This window comes from Papilio xuthus, unplaced genomic scaffold (genome assembly GCF_000836235.2).
Source record: "Papilio xuthus unplaced genomic scaffold, Pxut_1.1 DF825783.1, whole genome shotgun sequence".
Taxonomy (NCBI): Eukaryota; Metazoa; Arthropoda; class Insecta; order Lepidoptera; family Papilionidae; genus Papilio; species Papilio xuthus.
In genome coordinates, this window is record NW_013532866.1 from 1,148,909 (window position 1) to 1,169,876 (window position 20,968).

Genomic DNA, 20,968 nt, shown 5'->3' on the forward strand with positions numbered 1-20,968 from the left:
ACAAAATACAAAATATTTTACTAAAATATTAATACTAGTTTTATTAATTAATGATGTTTAATACATATTAAGTTAACAATTAATTTAGATTAAAAAAATGATTTTAAAACGTATGTTCAAAATGACATTACAGCTTTTTAAGGCAAAGGCTACTTACATATTCTGCCACCAATTTTTTTTAATTAAAAATAACTGGCCATAGTTAGCTGTTTAAATTAAAATGGCTCGAAGAATGAATGCGGTAACAGAACACGCCAGTCAGAATACCGTTAGCACGATGTTGATGTTTTAAATTAATTTTTTGGTCGCTAATAATATTTCTTATTTTTGTTAATGTGTAAAAATAGCTATATTTCGTATAATGTAACTAGTACAAATTTAATATCACATTGTTATGAATTAAAATTTAATATGTTTATTCATGTAGTTATTATTTAATAGTTTAATAATATATTAGTGACGGTAAAGTTCTTTTCAAATATCTTAGAGGCACAAGGTCATCCCCGCATCCCGCTACACTTAAAATTGTTCTCTGCAACTACTCGCGTCAAATTAAGAGCCGCGTAGATATCTAAAAACTACTATATTTACTAGAATAATGTATAATTGTAAATTAAAATATTATATACATACTTTAAGACATTATTAGCTAGAATCCTTTGCCGCGAATGGCGCGCTTTCGTTACAAAGTCAAGTGTCAGAACGATTAGTGAGGGGACATAAACGTCGACATTTTAGTAAGGCTAGTGTTGTGCCAGTACATCGGCACAATCGGATTTTCTTCCTAACAATACTTAAAATAAAGAAATAGTGAAAAGAGAGATATTTTGTAATTTGGAGCAAAACAATAATTTTGCAATCTGAGCTTCAGTCTTTAGGTCAAAACTGAATTTCTAATAATATAACCAAAAAAACTTAATATAACCTACAAATATAATAGAAAAGTTATTTTACCTGTGTTAAGAACTAATCAATGAGTTGTCTCTTATTGTATTGGCTAATGTTTAAAACAAAAGCCATATAATATTTAAAAAAAATGTCATTAGCATATTTGAAAAAGTTCCATTCTTTTTACGGTAACCGTTTTTTTCACCGCATTTTGTTTTCCAGCTACTGCTATTGTTGTTCATAGTGAATAAAAAAAACCTAATGTCATTCTTTGAATTTGACACTTGTTCATTGTGTGTGTATGAGAGTTTTGTGTACTTTCTTTCATTAAAACTTGTTATATTTTTAAAATAATAGCAGATTAGTATTATTTCTTGTTGCCAAGGTCATTGTAATTTTTCTAGAATATTAGAGGGTTAGCTTAGTTTAAGCAAAAACAAAAAAATGTGTATACTGGTAATAGCTTGGTGGTTAAAAGTCTAGCTTAGGATTTACCGGTTTTTTATTTCATATTTTATACTAAAAAGTTTCGTAATTTTGTTTTTACTTTACCATATAAAATTCAAAGTATTTGAACATAATTTTTATATCATAAAACACAATTATTAAAGTTTGTTAACTTAATTAAAAATATATTTAATTACAATAATTTTAAAGATAAAATGCTGTTGAAGTTTTTTTTTAAAGCCGTGTGGCGCCGGCACGTGCCTTTGCCCTAAACGCCCCTAAAACAAAGAGCATCACCAAATCATCCGTACTAAACCTGACCACCTACTTAATCACGCCTTTGTTCTCCACAGACTTCGAGTAATTTCTTAGAAAAATGGTACAAGTAAAATTATATAATAAACACAGGCGTTAGTACATTATCTAGTTTTTTCCCTATATTTTTTACCTGAAAAATTGTTTGAGCGCGGCGGGGTGGGGAGGCGAGGCGAGGGGCACAGACGCGCGGCAGTCTCGCCCGAGCCGCGCGCGTGTTCGTATCTATGGCCGACCCGATCGAAAAACGAAATCAACTGCAACTGTTTTGAATTCGTAAATCCATCATAAGACAATGTGTTCTTTATTATAATAATAATTTAAACAATACGACCTAAATAGCAACGAATTAATAAAATTATAAAGACTTATTTGTGATTTGTCAATCAGCAAGGACGTAATTAGGAAATTTATTGTTTTTTTTAGAATAAAGTTCACAGATAAGATATAAGTAACGCAATAATCGTTTTCGTGTCTAGTGATCGATTGGTACTGACGTTTGGTTGAATAGTGCAATTTTTTAAAGTTTTCTTTTCATCGGCTGTGGTGGGTGAACGAGGTTATAACTTTGGATTTTAACATTTTAAAAAGGTAAGTGATCATAAAACTATAGCTTTTCTAAATAACAAAATTTTAGGTTATAATTTTTTTTAATCATTCGCTACGGCCGTCGACATATTTAGTCAACCACAATTAGACTTTTGAAATTATTTATCAATACCTAATATTGCTTTACCCACATTATTAATTTTGTTAAAATAGGTTAGGATGTAACACGCATTTAAAATGTTACTTTACTAAATTAAAAATGTTTAAAAATGATGAAATTTGGTTACGTAATTAAAAACTCGATATTATAGGCCTAATTTTCAACATATTTCATACCGAACTTCTAAAGGGATAGACGAAATATGTGTTTAGTTTAAAATAGGCCTAGGATAAGACCGTTTTTGACAAGTTTAAATTCATTTTGTTTTTTTTAACAGAAATTAAAGGTTAAAATGCCAAAAGCAAAAAGCCCTTGCGTAGTTTTGGCCGTTTAAGGGTTACCGTATAACTGAAACAATATTAAACTTTGGTTTTTAAGATGAAAATCCCTGTATAAAATATATTCTGTTTTTAAAACATAGAGGAATGACGATATGTTTTGTAGAGATATTATTCTCAACAACTAATGATTAGTAAACAGAGACACTGCAAATTAATATATTACAGTGGGATCCGTTTATAATTACATCGAATGGAATTGGCAAAGACGTCATAAGTGGATGTAATATAAAGCGTTTTGTGAATTAAAAAAACCTTTTATGTAAGAGAAACATGCTGTATATGGAATTACGTTATATTATTTTTTCAATTATTCTATTTGGTATTGTAATAAAGAGTATGCTTTTTATTCCGCACGGACGTAGTCGCATCAGCTAGTAAATCTTATTTCTTACTAATATTATAAATGCGAATGTTTAGATAGATGTTTGAAGATATCTCGATCGAAATTTGACATAGACGTAGAACAATCTGGAAGAACACATAGACTACTATTTTTTTAATACCATACAATGCCACCATCATCAAAGCCGAATTAAAAAAATGTAGCAATATTTTATCGTAAGAAATATTTTAAAGACAAGTAGCTATAATTATTATTTTAAATATGCTGTAAATATATTTTTATCAACTGCATTCTTTATCTACAAGATAAGTACGATTTCGTTGGAAATGTTGATAACGAAATATTGATAATTAACAATAAAAAGACCAATTTTATGGCATACTAGCTGTCGCCAGCGACTCCGTCCGCGTGGATATATAAAAAACTTAATTAGTGTAGCCCATGTGTTCTTACAGACTATGTTCTATACGTATGCCAAATTTAATCGAGATCCGTTCAGCTGTTCTGTAGATTTCTTCAAACACCAATCCATTCATATCACATCCATCTAAACATTCGCATTTATAATATTAGTAAGTAAAATAAAAAGTAGCTCTTCAAGGCATACATTCGAAAACATATATAGATTTATTCAACCTATGTTATTATCAATGATTAATTTATCTTTGTAACCATAGAGTTTTTACTATCGTTTTATTTTATAATTATTATAAAAAAAAAATTAACTCCGTCCCGCCAGAATCAAAAAAATTCTTAATCTATGTGTTCTTCCAGACTATGTTCTACATCTATGACAAATTTTAGTGAGAATGATGGAGCTGATCTAGAGATACATTCTAACAAACATCCATACAAACATTCGCATTTATAATATTAGTAAGATTATAATAGGACATTAGATTTTCATACATATAAACAGAAATGCCCTTAAAAACTACCCTCTTATCATTCGGGTAAAAATTAGTCGTATATAGCGGCGTAATAAATTTCTCATTGTATTCAAGGGACTTGAGACCCCCGGGCGCTTACCGCCTCTCTTGTCAAGTTTCGGGGGTACAAAACACCCCTAAGTTTAAGAGGCGTGGCTCAACACGACACGCCCCAATTTGGGGGTTGTAATTTATGATTTTCAAACCCCGGTATGGTTTGATATATTGTTGTTTATATTTGTAGGGTCATTGCATAGTTCTTTTTTAAACTATTGTTGATATATACCTTAGGTACCTTTAATGTACCTACTTATGTACATTAAAGGCTATTGCTACAAACTAAAAAAAAATAAAATAAAATCGATAATAAATTCTAATATATAAAAAAATATTGCGTTTGCTAATAAAATCTACTGAACAGAATTAAAATAAAAAATTGAAATATTTTCTCTTGACTCATACATAACCTAAGCTATTCAACACGACTTCGTCTGCCCGATTGAGAAATACAAACTTAGTAGCAAATGTGCTCCTTCAGACTAAGTTTTACATATATGCCAAATTTCATCGCGGTCGGTTAAACCGTTTTGGAAATACGTATAAACATCGATATATCCATCCAAGCTTTTGATTTTATTATATAGCATTTGCCCTCGATTGCGCTACGTAGAATTAAAATATAAAAAAACCAGCCTATGTGTTCTTTCAGACTTATTCTACATCTATGCCTTTCATTGGGATCCGTTCAGTTGTTCTGGAGATACCTTCTAACAAACATCCATCCATCCAAACTTTCGCATTTACAATATTAGTAAGATGTACGCAAAGTTTTCGTTTTTAATCATTTCATATCAATGTGATCCAGTGGTTAAACATTTTGAAGATAAGACTGATCAATCACTACAATCGAATCATGGGTTTTCATCACCGAAACATCTACAAAAACATGTTATCTTAGCTTCCACTGACAGATACATGGATAGGTTATTCCTTGGAAATTACAGCTGCTGCTTTGTTCTGACTTTGTTACTTCGAATCGTCACCATTACTGCCCACCGCAATCATTAACTAAAAAAATGAAAATCAAAGAGGCACAAAGTACCACGGTTTATAGCCTGTCCATATAACGTTTTTTTTTTTTTATAAATAAAAGAAAAGATTTTACATTGATAACAATTAGTTTTTAGGGTTCCGTACCTCATAGGAAAAAACGACCCTTTTTCTCAAAAACGCGTGAAGATATCAAGCTGGAACTTAAACCAAATGTTCAAGTCTTCGGTTGCTAGGTGCTGTTAAATAATAAAACTTCTAAGCAAACGCGATCAAAAGATACGACCGTTTATATCGTTAATTTACACAAATTTTCGACATTCGCAAGCGAATCAAGAAATGATGTGATCCGCAGCAGAACGAAAGTAACCGACATTGCCCGAAGAATTGCAAATCTTAAGTGACGATGGGCCGGCCATATCGCCCGCAGAATGGACGGTAGATGGGGCCGCAAAGTCCTAGAGTGGCGGCCACGGACAGGTCGACGCAGCGTGGGCAGGCCTCCCGCAAGATGGACCGATGACCTGGTCAAGGTTGCGGAAGCGTCCTGGATGCAGGTGGCACAAGACCGGTCATCGTTGCGATCTTTGGGGGAGGCCTATGCCCAGCAGTGGGCGTCTCATGGCTGATAGGAAGGAAGGAAGGAAGGGAATCAAAACCTACAGGGTACTTCCCGTGAACTTAGAATTTTGAAATTTGACACGAAGCAACGTCGTAGTGCACAGATAAAGGAAAAATTGCGAAAATTATTTTTTTTAATTATTTTTTAAAGACATCACTATCGTATTTCCAGCCAGTAGTTTGATATACTTTGATAATCATTATTGTCAGATATAACGTACTTCTGACAACTTTAATACTCGATATATCATTTAAAATGATAACGATATTTTAAAAACGGCTATCAGTAACAGTTATTATATTTTCTTTATTTGGAAGAACAAAAAAATAATTATGTTTTAAAAAGACACAACTCTTATGACGCATCAGGTAATAAACAAAGTGCGCTTCCAAGCGATTCAATAGTGAAATTAAAAATTGTATTTCAATTTTCAAAGAGATGCAGACATTCTGGAGATACCTTCTAACATACATCCATCAATCTAAACATTCGATTCTTATTTCATCATCATCAGCTCACTATAAGTTCCAACCGAGTTGCTGGGAGCATACTCTAAATTAGGGGTGATTAGGCCATAGTTAACTAACACTCTGGCCAAGTGCGGGTTAGTTGACTTCACACATATCTTCGAATTTCTTCTCAGATATGTGCAGCATCACAATGCTTTCCTCCACCGTAATAACGTCGGATAAATGTTCCTATGTAAATCGGAAACCGAAAAGCACATTAGTACATGGCGTGATTCGAACCCAGGACCTGCAGATTGCAAGTCGAGTGCTTGAACCGTGAGCCACCGACGCTTTTGTTTATTCGACGATTCAAGATCACAAGAACAGCTCAACGGATCATGAATGTAGGACATAATCTGGAAGAACACATAGACTACTAATTAAGTTTTTAATCCCGAGCAAAGGGTCGAGTGCGACAGCTAATTTATAATATTAGTTTGATAAACAAACTAAATGATGCATTGTACCACCCTTGAATTTCTAATCTCTCGTTTAGATTCAAAGTGGCTGCAAATGGCCAATTAACTGTATGAGGGTTTGCTTAATTAGGTCTGATCAACTATCCTACTTGATATCTGGGTATTAGTGATTTCATTGTTTTTTTTTATGGTTTGCAACGGAGATTTTTATAGACAGAAACATAAAAATAACTAGATTTTTTTTTCTAATTTATAAAGTATTTGTTACTTTTTGAGGAAACTATAGTATGACGTATTAAACACGATAAATAATCTCTTTAAAATAGTGAAATATATATATATCTAACTGTCCACAGCGACTCCATTTGCGCCAATTAAAAAAAAAACCTTAGTAGTCTACGTGTTCTTCCAGACTATGTTCTACAGCTATGCCACAGCGAGATTCGTTGAGACGTTCTGGAGATACCTTCTAACAAACATTCATTTAAACATTCGCATTTATAATATTAGTTAGAGGTAATCTCGTAAGAAGTTTGATTAATAAGAGAAAAGATTTATTTAGAATGATTCTTTTACTATTGGGAAACTACACTATCTTCGGCTAACATAGGCTATTTATTACTGTTTTTTAATTCCGCATTACGCGTCTACCGTAACTGCTATTATAAATATTAACAATATAAACTAGGGGTAAAACATCCCTTAAATATTTAAATCTTCGATAAAAAGGATAGATAAAAAATCAGCGTTTTAATTGACGTTATCTCGTCGTTATTTCATCGTTTGATCCGTGTGTATGCAGCCTAATTAACCGACAACCCTTTACACACACGTTAATTAACATTGTTCAGTTGACAATATACCTAACCCTTAACAAAACAAAAGTGCGTAAAATAAGAAAAGTAAAAAAAATCTGATAAAATACTTTTTCTCAAATAACTATGTTATAGTTAGCCAAATTTCTTCTTACTAATATTATAAATGCGAATGTTTAGATCGATTTTTGTTTGAAGGTATGTCTAGACTGCATGGATCTCGCTGTGGCATAGATGTAGAACATAGTCTGGAAGAGGACATAGGCTACTAATTAAGTTTTTTTTTTTAATTCTGCGCGGATCTAGTCGCAGGCGACAGCTAGAGTACACATTCATCATCATACGTCCCCATTGAGGGGCTCGGAGCCTACCCTAATTTCAACCACGCTGGCAAACTGCATTTTGACTTTACACATATCTTTGAATTTCTTCGCAGATATATGCAGCATCACGATGTTTTTTTTTACCGTAAGAACGTCGGATACATATACATATGTGGACGAAAAACACATTGGTACAAATCTGTATTTGAACCCAGGATCTGCATAATATTGTTTGGAACGATTCCTGCCGCCGCGTTCCGGCATGGGACGAGACGACAGACCGCCAAGTTCCATCCACACCATTTCGATGGCTGGCAATCCACAACCGTGCGGTTTGCGCGAAACTTCCTGCCTCGCACAGCAGCATTGTGGAATGGTCTATCCTCGGCGGTATTTCCAAACCACTACGACTTAGGCTCCTTCATGAAGCGAGCTTATCACTATCTCAATGGCCGGCAACGCATCTGCGGTTCCTCTGGTATTGTTGATGTCCATGGGCGTCGTTGATCACCTCGGTGTTCCCGCTGCTCGTTTGCCCCCTTCTGTTATAAAAAAATACTGTTAAAAAGTCTATAATTTAGTATATTTTTTGTATTTTTTTTTTGTAATTAGATTAACAAGTGATCAATAACGCATATCATTGTCGCCCTGTCATTGATAAAATCACTAAACGTTGCCAAACAGTTCCGTTATCAGCAACATTTTTTTGGATAATTAATGATAAATCGTAGTCTTGATTACTCGATTTATTCACAAATAACATGCGTAATACGAATCTATTGCCAGATTATATTTCGTTTATATATTTAGATTGTATTAAAACGATCTTTTGTCGGTTTTTTTTTGTCTGTAAGGATTTTTACTGATTTATCGAGGTTAGTAATTTTATATTTTTTTATACCATAAGGTGGCAAACGAATGACCAGCTTGAAATAGCGAAGTGACCGTTACTCATAGATTGCAATTGCATATGCGTTGCCTAACTTTAATCGACGGAGCAGAGGATGCACAGAAAGAAAATTTTCCCTTTCTATGCATCTTCTCATCCGAAAAGTCCACTTCCACTTCCCATCCCTTCCTTACAATACAGCTTATTACTTTTAGACATTATAAGTTAGAATCCTTTGACGCGAATGGCGCGCTTTCGTTACCAAGTCAAGTGTCAGAATGACTAGTGAGGGGACATAAACGTCGACATTTTAGTAAAGCTAGTGTTACTCCAGTACACCGGCACAATGAAGGATTTTCTTCTTAACATTAGTAATACAAAACTCATATAGTCGTCGAGTCTATATAATTCACAAGTTTTTACCAGCGACTCCGTCCGCACTGTTTTAAATAAAAACTTAATTAGTATCTAATGTGAACGAGAAAAATGCAGCCGTTCTAGACATTCGCATGTATACTAATAGAAAGTTGTAAACTCTTTATTATTGATTTTTAAAATAAATCAGTCAAAGATAATAAATCGAATCATTAGAATCGAATAATGGAATACAACACTATTGTAAGAACAGCGGTATATCGAATTTTCTTTTGATTAAATTTAATCGATCAAACAAAATTTAATATCACGTTAAAGTAGTGATGTCTGTGAAAATGTTTTAAAGATTTATCAAAGTTAAAGATATTCAAATCAGTTATAGAGCGGACATTAGAAAGATACGTTTCTACCATTTATTTTATCACTTGCTAAAAAAAAACTGATTTATTTACATCTTATGTAGTCGTTACTTGATCCAAATGCATAAAAAAGTAAGATTATTTTTTATCGATAAATTTATACTTACATGTCCCATCAATAGTCATCATCAACCTGCCCTTATCCCTATCGAGGGTCGGCACAGTATGTACTCCTCCTCCATACATCTCTATCAGCCGTCATATCCGAGTCTACCCCCTTCTTACGCATATCCTCTTTCACACAGTCATTCCATACTTTTTTTGGTCTTCCTCTACCCTTGTAGCATGCATAAAAAAGTAAGATTATTTATTATCGATAAATTTATACTTACATGTCCCATCACTAGTGCTGACTCGATATTGATTACATAGTGTTGGCGCCAGATTCTAATGACGTATGAATAATATGAACCTTAGGTTGATTAATTCTTAATTACTCTTTTGTGAATCCATTGCAAAATTTATTACTACTGTCAAAATGTTGCCAGTCTAAAAAACTCGTATTGTCTTTTAATAATGCTTATTATTATATCATTCGTAATATATAATTTATGACATTAGAAAGTTAATCTTATTAATATTATAAACTAGCCGTCGCCCGCGACTCCGTCCGCGTGGACATATAAAAAAACTTAATTATTGTAGCCCACACATCCATCTATCCACATCCATCTAAACATTCGCATTTATAATATTAGTAAGTTAAATAAAAGCAGCTCTTCAAGGCATAAAATCGAAAAAAAATGAATAAATAGTATCCCATGTCCGTCTCCTGGCTCTAAGCTACCTCCTTACAAATTTTCAGCCATATTAGTTATAAATAGTGTAACTAACACGACTTTATTTTATATATATATAGATGCGAATATATGGATGTTTATTAGAAGATATCTCCAGAACGGCTGCATAGATCTCGCAGACATTTGTCATAGATGTAGAACATAGTCTGGAAGAACACATAGGCTACTAATTAAGTTTTTAATTCTGAAGACAATTCGTGGGCGACAGCTATTAATATTAAAACATAAGTTTTCAAATGACCTATTTGTTTTAAAAGTATAAAACCTCTTTTAGTAACCTTTAAACAATTTTATTTAAAAAAAAACTAAAATTTATATTTGAAACTCCGTTACGTCACTAAAAAGCTTCGCGCCATTCGAACAGTCAACTAATTGGACGTAACGATAACCTCAAAATGCTGAATCATTACTGTTGCTACCGTGTTACTAAAATACAATAGAATCTTGTTTGAACGTTACTTTGAAGGTTAAAGAACTTATAGATTTCTTACGTTGAAAAGTAGTCAAATCGAACACCACTTTGTACAATTTATTCGGTCGTATTGTCATAATATTAGCTGTCGCCAGCGAGTAACGCACGGAATTTAAAAAAAACAGTAGTAGGCTATGTGTTCTTCCAGACTGTTCTTCTACATCTATGCCAAATTTCAGCTAGATCTGAGCAGTCGCTTTCGAGATACCTACTAACAAACATTCACATTTATAAAGTTAGTAATATAATTGTTTTACTGCGGGTTTCTGAGACCACAATCTCATCCTTGTCATTTAACAAAACGGATATAACAATATGTTTTAAACGGCTCTTTTGGTCTCAGAAATCAACAGAAATAATACCAGTACCACTCATCCTGACGAAGGGCCCCCGATGGGCTCGAAACTAGTCGGTGCCGCCACCGGACGAATATACGTAAAGGTTTAGCCGTGTTTATATATCAGTTTAGTATAATGTCTCACAAAGTTTGAATAATTTAAATCAAGTTATCAAAGCATAAGGTACATTTGAATTACATAAAGATAAAAAGCTTAAGTGAACGCGTAATCCTAATTACAATATCAAGATTTAATTAATCAGGTATAAATTAACCCTTATGTTCATTTTTGTATAGTATACCATATATACAACTTTATAAAAATATACGAACACTATAAAATAATTTTTAACTTAGTGTTTTTTTAACTTTGTTTTTGTGCTTTTCTTCAAAAAAGAAATCTTACCACACTTATTGTGGTTAATTAGATTTTAACAATAAAAGTTAATTTACAAGTTTAATCTTGGATTAATTATTTTAATCCTAATAACTGAAATGGAAACAATTAAGGTTATTTAAAGTTCTAATTTTTTTTTTTATTTTGTAATAGACCTTTTGTACACGATGTTACGTAAATCTTAAAAACCTGAAGATTTTATTTCTTTAAGCGATTTCTGTCATCTTACTTATCTTACTAATATTATAAACTAGCTGTCGCCCGTGACACCGTCCGCGTGGATATATAAAAAAACTTAGTGTAGCCTATGTGTTCTTTCAGACTATGTTCTATACGTATACCAAATTTAATCGATAGCCGTTCTAGAGATATCTTCAAACACGCATCAATCCATCCACATCACATCCATCTAAACATTCGCATTTATCATTAGTAAGTTAAATAAAAAGCTGCTCTTTAAGACATAAATTCGAAAAAAAAATGAATAAATATTTTCCTATATCCGTCACCTGGCTCTAAACTACCTCCTCACCAATTTTCAGGCATATCGGTAAAACCGTTCTTGAGTTATAAATAGTGTAACTAACACGACTTTCTTTTATATATATATATATATATATATATAGATGCGAATGTTTAGATGGATGGATTGAAAGTGTCTCTAGAACGGCTCAACAAATCTTGTTGAATTTTGGCATAGATGTAGAACATAATCTGGAAGAACACATAGGCTACTAATTAACTGTTTATTTACGCGCGGACGGAGTCGCGGGCGACAGCTAATACGTCGTAAATTTTCGTAATCGCAGATGCCTTTGAGATGATGATACTAGCTTCTTGATGGACCCTTTTTTTCATATTTACTACTGTTTCATGATTACTGTTATTAAGCGGAGTGTTTGTGGGTATAAGGGGCGTCATGGGGCGTTGTCAGCGGGGTTGGGGCATACCGATTTACCCGACTGACATGGGGTTAATGTTTTTTGTCTCTTTATTGTTATTAGCTATTGAAAATCTGTGAACATCTGCCTCTTTTATAGTTATTGTATTAAATTTTCGATCGTTTGAATTATTTACATTATGTAAAGCTAAAATGCATCGCCAATATCTTAGTTTAGATGGATGTTTGAAGGTATCTCCAGAACAGCTGAACGGATCTCGATGAAATTCGGCATACATATGGAACATAGTCTGGAAGAACACATAGGCTACTATTTTTGAATTCCGCGCGGACGGAATCGCGGGTGATAACTATTAATTATAATAATAAAATTAAAAAAAAAACTAGCTTTAAATTGTGTAATTAATATGGGTCGTGTATTTGCAGAACTTCAATATGTTCTAATAATTTTAGTATGCGAAATATAATTTAAGTAAGAAAGCAAATTGTAAGCTCTAAAATAAAATCTCAATTTAAATAATTTGAAAGAAATATTATCAATAACTGTCCTGTCTATATTTTCAATACGCGTAGTAATTCGTAATTCAATTTTCCAGTTCGTAAAATATATGTAAACAAAAAAAAATCGTGCAATGTAAACCTAACAATAGTGTCTTGTAGCTTTAAAGAAACATAAAAACTATAAATTCACATTAGGCCCCTATTCTGCTACCGATTGACAAAAAACAAAAGAATAAAAAAACATAGAGTAAATGCACCCACGCGATCCACACGATGCTGGCAACACCATAAATTCACCCGCAATTACATATAACCCGAACAGATTAAAAAGACGTCACATTCAAAAGGCGACACTCTTAAATTACGACCAACGGAATTCGGTCGCGTAAACAAGCCGCTATAAAATCGATAGCTGGACGAGTGAGCGTGATAGAATCTATACTAATTTGGTAAGTGCGAGAGAGATGGACTATAGGAGGGTACAGAGGCGTGGCAATCCCGCCTAGCAAACAAGAATTCAATTTGTGAACATCGAGTGGAAGTTTAGAGTAGGATAGTTATATTTCTTCTTTGAACTGATATTAAATATATTATTAGGTCTAGTTTGAGACCTAAGTTAGTAAATAATACATGTCGTCTGAGAAATGTTTTCGGCTTTTACTCGATGTATAAAATTGAACAAGTTTTGACATTAGGGTTTTGTTTATGGTCAGCATACTTAGTATTTTATATGTTGACAAATTGTTTTAATATGAAAGCTATTTTTATTTTATAAACTAACAAACTGCCGCCCGCGACTTCGTCTGTACGGAATTAAAATAAAACATAATTAGTAGCCTCCATTTTATTCCAGACTATGTTCTATATGTACGCCAAATTTCATCGAGATCCGATCATTCGTTCTGGAGATACCTTCAAACAAACATCCATCCATCCATCTAAACATTCGCATTTATAATATTAGTAAAAGTAATATTATCATATTTTTTTTAATAAAAACAATTGCATTTCCATCATTCACGCAACATAAAAAAGAAAAAAAAACTCTATGACATTTAAAATGAACAAAAGCCCGCCGAAAGCGCGTTCCAAATTCAAACGTCATCAGTACGTGACTGGATAAATACGAATTGCGTACAATTCGACACACGAACGTGCGCGTATAAATGACGTTTGATGATTGTTGGCAGAGGAAAATTAAAATTAATTGTTGATCTCAACAATAAATTACATTTAAAATACAAAAAGTAACTTTGTGAATAACTAAATTTTAGTACACGAGTAAATAAAATCAATAAAAAGGAACTTTTCTCCTTCATTTTTACTATACAAATAAAAGAGTTGAATAATTTATCATTTAAAATAAAATGATACATATATTTTGATGTATTTAAAATTTTTACTCAAAAAAAAAATTTAATTTCGATTAAATGTCTATGGGCAATAGTAGCTTGGTGGCCAAAATATGGCGATTCTAAGTGGCCAGCATTTTCCATCTTAACTAAAAAAATATAATAATATATAATTTTATTCAATACTAATTTCCTAGCAACCCCAGTTAATGATACTATCATTTTATCACAGAGTATATTTCAATCATATTTAATTAATTTCTTAAATTGCAACACTGAACAATGGCAGCGCGTGAGAGTTGCCTTTGTCCAAACGCACGCGAAGCTAAAAGATTGCAATCGTAACATACGGCTTCTATGGTCGGGGAATTAATACATTTCACATTTATGGCTCCCTCGTATGACACGTGGCTCGTATTGTTGGCAAAGATTAATACGCCTTCATCTAGACTGAATGTTACAATTATTTTAATCCATTATTCGATCTGGATTTATTTTATTACTGGCGGTCGCCCGCGATTCTGTAGTCTATGGGTTCTTCCAGACTATGTTCAGTATGCCAAATTTCATCGAGATCCGTTGAGTCGTTCTGAAGATAATTTCAAATAAACATCCGTCCATCTAAACATTCGTATTAACAATATTAATATGGGTTCAAATATTATTTGGCATTTTTATACAAAATTAATATATTTAAATAATTGCTGTGACGTCAAATTCGAAAATGACAACTAAAGGGAAACTTTCCTCAGCGCGGGTATCTTATTATCTTACTTCTACTAATATTATAAATGCGAATGTTTAGATGGATGGATGTTTGTTTGAAGGTATCTCCAAAACAGCTGAATGAATCTCGATGAAATTTGGCATACATATAGAATATAGCCTGGAACAACACATAGGCTATTTTTTATGTTTTTTTTTAATCCGCACGGATGGAGTCGCGGGCGCCATCTACTTATGTTATAAATACTAGACGTGACCGTTTCAATGCGATAAACTTAAAAACTACTAAACTACCAGAGCTTTCACTATTAGAAATAATAATCTTACTAATATTATAAATGCGAAAGTTTACATGGATGGTTGTTTGTTAGAAGGAATCTCCTGAACGGTTCAAACATGGCGTAGATGTAGTCTTGAAGAACAGATATGCTACTTACTGAATTATTTTTAATTTCTCGCGTACGGAGTCGCAGGCTAAAGCTAGTTTACGATAATGTGTATATCATTAATTTGTTTTTACTTGTATATAATATAATGTGTTGAAGACGTAACAAACTAAAAGTATATTTCTAGAGGAGAATATACGCTCTGTTACTCGTGCGAAGCCGGGGTTCTATATATATCAATCTGTCAGCAGAAAGTTAACACAAAGAAATGCAAGAAATATAACAAAGTTTATGGTTTCTTACTTTTTTAATCCATTTAAATGTCTCAGTTTGCACGCGAAATAAAAAACAATCAACGTATGTTATACGATGCGAGAAACAATGCATTTTAACTTAAGAATTAAATTTATGTTAGCATTAAACATGCGACTAAGTACGCGCGGGATTTAAAAAAAACTTAGCCTATTACTTCTTCCAGACTATGTTCTACATCTATGCCAAAATTCAGCGAGATTCATGGAGACGTTCTGACAAATATCCACCAATCCACACAAAACATTCGCATTTATATTATTACTAGCTTTAGCTTGCGACTCCGTCCTCGCAGAATCAAAAAAACCATAGTAAATGTAGCCTATGTGTTCTTCCAGACTATGTTGTATTATGCCTTATTTCAACAAGATCCATGCAGCCGTTCTAGAGATACCTTCTAACATCCATCCATCTAAACATTCGCATTTATAATATTAGTAAGATATATTCAAAGATCGTATAACCTGACCTATGACCACAAATGTGACTATGTGTGTAACACGCGCGCCATTAGCCCGCTGTATTCTCAAGGGGTCTTCACACTGTGGTCCAATTCATAAGATATCGCGTGCAATATATTACTAATTAAATCGTTCTACCAACCGTATATCATAGCGTGTCATCTGAATCTTATATTCCGCTGCTAAAATATTTATATTAAAAAAGTTTGTCTATGTGTTCTTAAACATAATATTAGGGATGTCATTGTTTTTGTACAGTATTTAAGTAATGAAATACATTGTCATCATCAGCTCACTATACGTCCCCACCGAGGGCCTCGGAGCCTACGTTAAGGGTGATTAGGCCATAGTCAACCACGCTGGCCAAGTGCGGGTTGGTTGACTTCACACATAGCTTTGAATTACTACTCAGATATGTGCAGGTTGCATCACCATGTTTTCCTTCAACGTAAGAACGTCAGATAAATGTACATATGTAAATCGGAAATCGAAAAACACATTGGTACATCATGGATCATAACAAATCAATCAAATTGAACGCAATCTTACAGATATTATAAATGCGAATGTTTAGATGGATGGTTGTTAGAGGTATCTCGAGAATGTCTCGACAAATCTAGATGTAATTTATCATAGATGTAGAACATAGTCTGGAAGAACATATGGGCTATTATTTTCTTAATTCCGCACGAACGGAGTCGCGGGTAACAGCTAGTAACGAATAAAGCGATAGAATTAACTTCCGCACTCAAATCCTTTGTGTAATGTTAGAAATAACTAAGTGGAACACTTAACGACTTTAAGTGTGATTGGAAAACATTTATTTACCGCTTATATCTTATCACTTGTACCACAAAATCATTTATCCCGTAGTTACACAAGTAATGAGGGTATCCGGTTACTCCCGTCGGGAATCGAACTGATTTCCTTTTAGTATCCCGTCAGCCACTGCGCCCCCGGACCTCTAATTGTTTTCCCTTGGCCCTTTGGGAATAACTTATTTAGGGCTTTTGGATTAATCTTTCTTGTGCTTTTCATTTGTTGGTTTTGTTATGGTGATTTTTTTATTTAAACAAGTGGAAACGTATCTTACTAATATTATAAATGGGAAAGTTTAGATGGATGTTTGTTTGAAGGTATCTCCGGAACGACTCAATGGATCTCGATGAAAGGCATGATTGCAGAATAGTGTGGAAGAACACATTAGCTTCTAATTATCTCATCTTTAGTCAATATAAAGACAAATATAGCTACAAACTGCTAAATTCCTGAGACATCTTAAAGAAAATAATATGATAGCCCTTTCTCACCTTTCATGAAGTAACTATTTATTTCTTAGAATTACATTGAGGCTTGTAAATAAAGTTTGTCAGACCGTCAGTGGCTCAGAGGTGTAATCACTTGACTTGCAATCTGCAGGTCTTCGGTTCGAATCCCGCCATGTACCAGTGTGTTATTCGATTTTTTATATAAATATATACATTTATCCGACATTCTTACGGTGAAGGAAAACATCGTGATGCAACCTGCACATATCGGAGAAGAAATTCAAAGATATGTTTGAAGTCAACCAACCCGCACTTGGCCAGCGTGGTTGACTAGTCACCCATAACTTAGGGTAGGCTCCGAGCCTCTCGGTGGGGACGTATAGTAAGCTAATGATGAAGATGCTAATTGAGAATAAATATTAGAAGCATAATAAAACATCCATATGAAGATAAAAAAAAAGATTCGTATCAATAACTTCACACTGGCATAAAATAAATATCATTAACCGTTAAACATTTTACAACAAACGAAAGCGAACCGTTCAATTTTCAAATATCGAAATAGAGACGTTCCAATTTCAAAAGCGTTCATTGAAATGCAGACCATAGAGTGAGAATGTTTAGCGAACTGTCATCGGGAACAATACGTCACAATTTTGGGGCTGCGTTCAAAACATGCGTGTCCGATATCAATTGATTTTTTCAGATGCATTCGAGTTACGAAAACAAACAAGACATGGCTACTGTTTATTTAAAGTTGCTCAGAAAAAATACAAACTAACTTTTAGGATTATTTTCAATACAATACTCTTCAAGGCTGAACTTTATATTACAAGATAACTTATTGTACATAAATATTTCTAATAAAACCTTTAGCCAAATAAAGACTAGAAATGTAAAGAAAAAAAACTCTTGACAACAAACGACTATCAAGGTCATATGCAAAACTGTAAAAAAAAAACAAATCTTACTAATCGTCTAATTGCTAATGTTTTGATGGATGTTTGTTAGAAAGTATCTACAGAGCTACATAGATCTTGCTGCAATTTGACATAGATGTAGAACATAGTCTGGAAGAACACATAGGCTACCTAATTAAGTTTTTAATTCCGCGCGGACGTTGCGACAGTTAATATATATAAGCTATTATTTATTACATATGTACAAACGCAAGTATATTATGAGCTACAAAAGAATTAATTTCAGGCGTGATAATTGTCAACTAGGGGTGTGCTATTGTGACAAATTTCTCGCATCGAGGGACACCATTAAAGTTTCTATGGCGGGTAATTTTTTTTTTCAACAGAAATTTCCGAGTATCCATTTGTGGTTGGAACCGCAAAGCTTGTCGGCACCTTTTGTCAACCGCTATTGTTATGGAACGACGAATGAACGAAAATTGTACCAAAATTAGATGTATAGAGTATTAGCAATCGCCTGCGACTCTGTCCGGAATTAAAAGAAAACTTAGTAGTCTATGTGTTCTTCCAGACTATGTTCTACGTGTATGCCAAATTTCAGCAAGATCCATGCAGCCGTTCTGAAGATATCTACTAACATCCATCCGTCAATCTTTCAAAACATTTGCATTTATAATATTAGTAAGAAGATTGTAATTTTAATGATATAATATACACTTAATGCCGTACTCAGAGACGTTAAGCAGTCTCCATCAATAATCATTAGAGCTATGGATTATAATAGTTACATTTCTAACCTACCAATCTTACTAATATTATAAATGCGTATGTTTAGATGGATGTTTGTTAGAACATATGTCCAGAACGGCTGCATGAATCTAACTAAAATTTGGCATAGATATAGAACATAGTCTGGAAGAACACATAGGCTACTTATTAAGTTTTTTTTTAATTCCGCGCGGACGAAGACGGCAACACCTAGGTTCTTATAAAAGAAATAAAAATCTTATGTTATACTTTTTAAAATTTCTGTTACAATATTGTTTACGTTCTTTTTTTAAATCTACGATTTTATTTCAACCTCTAGTTGTTCCTTTTTTTTAACAAAATATCAGTAGAAATAAATCGATGTATCATTTTGTATACCGTTTAGTGACGGCCTTCAATACTGCCAACTGCGCAAACATAGAAAGGGCGCGAAATGTTTGCTCTCCACAATATGGCGGCTGTTTACATTTGTATTATTTATGGGCGTTTGCGAACACGTACAAATAGATTTCTCGCGTTATTAACACCACGTGTATAGGGGATGGATATAAATAATTTTAACATTTAAAATGACTGCAAAAGAGCCATCAAAAAGAGAAAAGTTGCGTAGACAAATATTAATTATTTTTTCCATGTTTTCTTATACCTGTATCTAAAAAAGGAAGTGTTATAAAATTACAGTTTGTTTTCTTTAAATTAAAAAAAAAAACATTTTTAAAAAGCAGCTAATGCGGTTATTAAAAATCGTAATTAGTAACCTTTGTGTTCTTCCAGACTATGTTCTACATCTATGCCGAATTTCAGCGAGATTTATTCAGCCTCTTATATGAGAAAAAGAATACGACTGTGTTCAGGGTTTTCGCGGAAAATATTTGAGTTTTTCTCACCTTTTAAACCTTCCCTAGACCTCCTCGAACATTTTAATAATAAGAAAAGATAGTTCCGTTCAGCCGTTCTCGAGTTTTAGCGAGACTAACGAATAGCAATTGATTTTTATATATACACATAGATAGATAAGCATTTGCCCGCGACTTTATCTGCGCGTAATTAGAAAAACTTAATAAGTAGCCTATATGTTCTTCCAGACTATGTTCTACAACTATGCCAAATTTCATCGAGATCCATGCAGCTGTTCTGGAGTTACCTTCTAACAAACATCCATACAAACATTCATCTTTATAATATTAGTAAATTGTAGGTATATAATAAACTAGTCCAACCTCGTAAACGTACACGAAAATGTAACAGGCAATTTGAATGTAACACGCTAATAAAAAAAATATCTCAACATCTACCTCTATGTAAACTCCTTAAAGGAAGCAATGATGCGGACACACCGCGTAAGAAAAACCCAAGTGTGGCTGTACTACAATTGAACACCTTCCAAGGAGTTGCCGCTAAAACTTCGCTCGAGCGAAAATCCTTGCAAAAAAAAACCTACTTACATTCCAAATTAGTCTTTACACTTTGGTGTTAAAGTTGAAATTCATTTGACTTTTTTATTTAGTTTTTTATTTAAATAGCATTGGAAATTAAACTTTATTGCTTATGAGTACAGTTTAAAATTGTATATCTAAGTTCGATATCTGTGCGGTTTAGGGATAATCTGTGGACTGAATCAAGGTGGGCTAAAGAATAGGAAAGTTTCTTAGAAACGATATCTATTAGGAAATTTATGAAAGTGACAATATAAAAAAAAAATTACTTTCACTGTAAACAAATAGAAGATTTTTTTCATTGTGTAAAGGATGCGAGGTCCGACTCACCTAAACGGGCAAGTGTCAAGTAGAAGCTATTCCATGTTTTGATGAGTGTGGTACTGGATGCCAAATTTTAGTTTCCCTTCTCACCCTTTTCTCATAAGGCTAAGAAGTGGATTTGACAGAGGAAGGGGACACATTGAAAGTAGAAATCTTCTCTTTCTGTTCGTCCTCTCCTCCGTCGATTAAAGATAGGCAACGATTCTGCATTTGC

At 33.3% G+C, this 20,968-nt stretch overlaps 1 protein-coding gene across 2 annotated transcripts in view; it reads left to right on the forward strand.

The window, feature by feature from the left end:
* The first annotated feature begins 1,829 nt into the window (after nucleotides 1-1,829).
* Nucleotides 1,830-20,968, forward strand: part of oc (homeobox protein OTX2) — a 44,932-nt gene continuing 25,793 nt past the window's right edge. The window contains exon 1 of one of the 2 annotated variants that reach the window (XM_013323212.1): nucleotides 1,830-2,241. The gene's annotated coding sequence lies outside the window, so the exon portion shown is untranslated. Of the gene's footprint in view, nucleotides 2,242-8,527; nucleotides 8,586-20,968 lie in introns of those variants that run through there. The other variant, XM_013323213.1, reaches the window with a different exon arrangement.